Source organism: Haliaeetus leucocephalus, unplaced genomic scaffold (genome assembly GCF_000737465.1).
Source record: "Haliaeetus leucocephalus isolate CR32 unplaced genomic scaffold, Haliaeetus_leucocephalus-4.0 Scaffold339, whole genome shotgun sequence".
Classification (NCBI taxonomy): domain Eukaryota; kingdom Metazoa; phylum Chordata; class Aves; order Accipitriformes; family Accipitridae; genus Haliaeetus; species Haliaeetus leucocephalus.
Window position 1 is genome coordinate 10588149 of NW_010972775.1, and position 4930 is coordinate 10593078.

Consider the following 4930-nt stretch of genomic DNA (forward strand, 5'->3'; position numbering starts at 1 on the left):
GGCTTTGTGCCGGCCGCCGGGGGTGCGCGGGCGCGGGGCGGCCTTCGCCCCTCGCCCCGGGCTGAACGCCGCGGCTCAGCCGCAAGGCGAGCTCGGGCAGCGGGCTGCGGGAAGAGGCGAGCGGCTCGACCACCCCGGACGCCGCATCCGCGGGGAAAGCTTTGGGTCGAAGCCAGCGCAGGAGGAAAGGCTGGGTTGCGCGCGCTTTGGGGGCTGTAAAAGTGAAATTCCGTCCTGCAGAGGAGGCCCGCGAATCGCCCACAGCTGCTTCAGCCCTTTCCACGGGGCCGAATTGCACGGTAAAGGCACAGTCATCAATGATTCTTTTCGCCACAAAGGGAGGACGTCAAAAGTTTAATTATAGCGCATCTTGCTCTTTAAAATCTAGAACTGAAAGAAGCAGTAGCACAAATGACGATAGGCATGTAAGCCAGTTCCGAACATTTTCATAAATTAAAATTTAGCCCTTGCAGACACAGAACATCGACAAATCCCTAGGGATCGGAGGAAGACATTTGCACCGTTTTACGGCAGAACAAAGGATCGCAGCGGGAGCTCTTCTCAGAACTATAGGGTCTGCTTCCAAAATGGGAGATAAATCACAGCGGTTTGTCTTCAGAAAAGACCTCCTCATTCTGTAGTCACAAAGGCATACATACACTTTGACATCAGAAATCTCAATACTTGCTAACTGCTAAAAAAATGGCTAAAAACTCTATTTGAAGAGATGAAGAGGATCAGTGCTTTTACAACTAAAAACCAGGAACACAGTGGAACTGTTCAACCCTGTATCAAGGTATAATGTTATTATAGTATAAGCTGGGAAGAACACAAAAAAAAAATAGGAGAATGATAATTTATTGGACAACGAGCACTAAAAAAATTGCGATTTCTTCTTTATTTCCCTGTTAGCAACCACTGTATTTAATAGTCAAGCCTTTGCATATAATTTAGATGAAACAGTGATAAAATCTGATGCTCTAGTTTACATCAGGCTCACTTCTATAAATTAATCTGCCTGCGATCCACAGATCCAAAGCAATGAAAATAACTTTTAGAAATGCACTGATAATGCCAGAAGCCTTACCTATAGTCGGGCTCCTATTCCTGGAGCTGTACCAGAGTTAGGAATTATAGGATATTTTGGATAAAAACCTTTCAAGCGTAGTTGTATGTAAGAACAAAATAGCCTTATTCACACGTCGCCTGATAACCTACACAGAAATTATTATACTAAACTGAACCTTCCCTCTCTTCAGAAGTACAGAAGACAAGCAGCTTCCGCAAGAAAGCGTAGAGTAACCTCTTCCCCTGCCATCTTTAGCATGTGTATACACACCAAGAGGAATCTCAAAACTACAGAATGTTACCGATATAGAAAAACGAAAAGATCAATTCTTACTTCAATGTGGTGGGATATTCTATCCCAGTTTTGTATTAATTCAACAATTCACTGTCTATCTAATGGTCTCAGTGTTCAAAAAATGTGTACTTCCTCTCCATTTACCCTTCCTGATATTTACTTCTATAACACTTGAACATTTCCCACAATGCATTGTAAACATGCATCCATTTATAGGACTCTACACATTTACTCATTCAGACAAAAGTCACCACAAAATACAAAAGCAGTAAATGTATTTTAAGCGTGCTGAAATCAAGATAGCTGTAAAACAGTGAGATCAGAAAAGGAACTCTAACTGGTGACGACAGTGCAAAAAAGTTGCCGCTTAAAAATATACCTATTTATGTGATACATCTACATACAGCTTTTTGTGCATAACGATATGTCTAATTGTGCTCAGATGTGTTTATTTTACACAATATGCTTCTGTTTATGTAATAAATGTTTCTATTTATGTGAAATCTTTTCTATACTATTTCCCAATTCCATACAGTTTGTTATTTCCTTGGTGCTAAATCGCCTCCTGCTTTGCCAAGCCTCTCTAACAAGAAATGATGCAGAAGGACTCTGTAGGGGCTGGGACTGATGGTGGGGAGAGAAAAGAATTCAAAACCTGCCATCATCAAAAGAGAGTATGACTGCAGTAGCCACTCTAGTTCTTGGAATTGCAAGCAAAAAAAAAAAAAAAAGAGACCATGCCAGGAAAGCCAAGCCTAAAACTTCAGAGACAAACCATTTCCCTGTTAACGAAGACTTCACAGAGAGGCAATGCGCTCACAGACACCTGCTGTAACTGGCAAGCAGAGAGCACACCTGCAATGCCATGCTCTGGTTTTGCACATTTGGCCCAGTACTCCTTGCTAGTGCACTGGTAAGCTTGTATGACATGTGACTAACCTCTGCTAATTATGACAAAATATGTTTAATCATCGTAGAAAAATGACTGGGTAAAAGTGCTGCCTTTGTTTCTCACTACATCTCTGTTTTCATTTGGCATCATTTACATCATCTACTACTACACGCTCCTCTTCCCAGCGCAGAGACAATACAGTGAAGAGCATAAGCTCGTCTCATTTGGATTCTATTTTGGCTCATACACAATCAACCCATTTTCTATTCTAGAACTATTTATTTCCAGTGATGATTCATGAGCCAGAAAGAATACCACTTGCCTATCAGATGCCAAGGAGAACTTACAGGAATGGCAATTAGAATGGTTTTTTATTGTGGTGAGTGCAGTTGATACGGAGCCTAGAGAAATTACTGAAATGCAGCCTTTCAGTGCTATTTTTGCAGTTGTTTTATAACCACACTTCAAGGTTTTTCATCTAGCTGATGAAAACAGAAGGCAGATGAAAGCAGAAAAAACACAAACAACCCAACAACCCACCTTGCCAAGTTTATGCCTAGATGGTAGACATTCCTTACTTTTGTGGATTTGCTTTTTCTACTTTATCTCATATTATGCTAAATAATAACTAACTAGTCTAAGGCTTAAAAGGAAAAAAAATGTTGGAAGAATTACTGGTGAACTTTATGCAAGGCATTAGATATATCTATAATCATCTGACAGTAAGTCACGTATTTTGCACATATGTGTGCACTATGAATAGTCCTCTTGATTTCAATGCAATCATCAACAGTATGAGAAACTAATCACACACAAGCCTGAGGGTTGCACTCTACAAGTCATTTTACATACAGCATTTATTTGTCCACCACCTAAGGCAAAGAGAAGGACTTAAGACCCTAGAATCAATAAAAATAAAAGGAAAAAGTCAAAGCTATTGAGATTTGAGCATTTATTCAAGTTCCAGCAGCTTTACCTATGCTTATTGAACTTACATTTTCGGTCTGCAAAGCTTACAAGCTTTTCTAGCTTCTATAACATAATATGATGTCTTTACATGAGCAATTCTTAACTGAGATATTCTTAACTGACTAATTTCGTAAAATGGACTTTAAGAAATACCAGTCCAAATCTTTCCACTTGACTTCAAGGAAATGCCAACTTTTAATACTTTTAAAACTACTGACCTCAGTTTGTTCCTATTTGGCTTTTATTCTGATAACAAATCAATTTATAGCTTCGAACTTCAGCATGATTTTCTGACCAGATGTGTGTTGGAGATGGAGGGATACTTTTTCCTTGGAAACACATGGCTCAGAAGGGATTACTTTAGTTTCTTCCTCACCCTTTCTAGGGAAAAAAAACCCCATCACCTTTGAACTGAAATACAAACTAGAAAATGTCAAGTAATTTTGTTTCAGAAAAATATGTATAACTGGAAAAGGCATACGTGGGTTTCTAAAATGGAATTAAACATCCAAAACTACACAGATACAGTATTATTTTAGTCTGCTGTCTTTGGCGAGACAATTGACTCACATATTTAAGTGGCACTATGCTTTTTCCGTGTTCACAGGAAAAACAGTGAGAGAAAACCAATTCTGTTAAAAATGACAGTAAAGACTATCCGAATATATCTTGTTGCAACTGGCTCAAGATTTCGTTACACAAATTTGGAAAGGTGTATCCTAACCAATCAGGTAAACATGGCTGGGTTAGATGCGCTTTTTCCCTTGTAGTGTTAAGCATCTATGGAAGTTATCCGGCACCCCTCTTTCACATGTTCATTTCATTGCTTTGCAGGTGAATGCCCAGTTCCATCCCAGCCACACAGTGCTGCGGCAGCCATGTACGGAGCAGAAGGCATGTCATGGCGTTTCAGAGCAGAGCCGGGATATAGCCTGTGCCTGACAAAAAAAGGAGGAGCTTTTTCTGTTAATTGAAATCACTTTTCTGGGCACCAAATGACCAAAAGTAACAAGGCTTCTGTTCATTTAGCAACTGCAACTACTCCTGTTCAGCTATGGGGACATAAAATTAACCTTAATTTGACAGACACAGGGTTACAAAATGGCAAAAACGGTACCTAGAGAGTCAGAAAAAGCTGTCATCTTTAACCTTACAAATTCACACCTTGCTTTTCACGGGCAAGAAAGCCAGTTTCATTCGCAGGAGCAGTGAAGGCAGAGGTAGTTCCCAGGAGCTATGCGCTGAAAACCTTCCCAAGGGGCCAAACCCCCGCTGCCAGGGGAGCGGGAACCGCCTCGGGAAGAGCTCCTCCGGGAGCCCCTCGGCCAAGACCAACCTCTCGATGTTCCCGCCCACGCTTTAAGAACAGTATTCTTCACAAGCATCTACGAACTATCGCACCGCTCTCTTTCGAAACGCGCCATGCAACCTCTTTTGTTTTGTCACGCTGCCGAAGAAGAGCTCCCGCGGGCGGGAGGCCGCTCAGGCCGCTCCTGCTCCCTCACCCCTTGGCCCGGGCAGCGCTCCCTCAGGGCGGCGTCTGCTCTTATCTCGATGCGATCAGTGACCGCCAGGCCGCGGGCAGCAACCCCTGGAGGCCCGGGCAGGGCTTGCCGTCAACCCCCCCGCCGGGCTGACCCGCTCCAAACGCTGTGTTTCGGCTCCACCTTCCGGCTCAAGCCGGTGCTATCTCGGGCCCGCTGCCC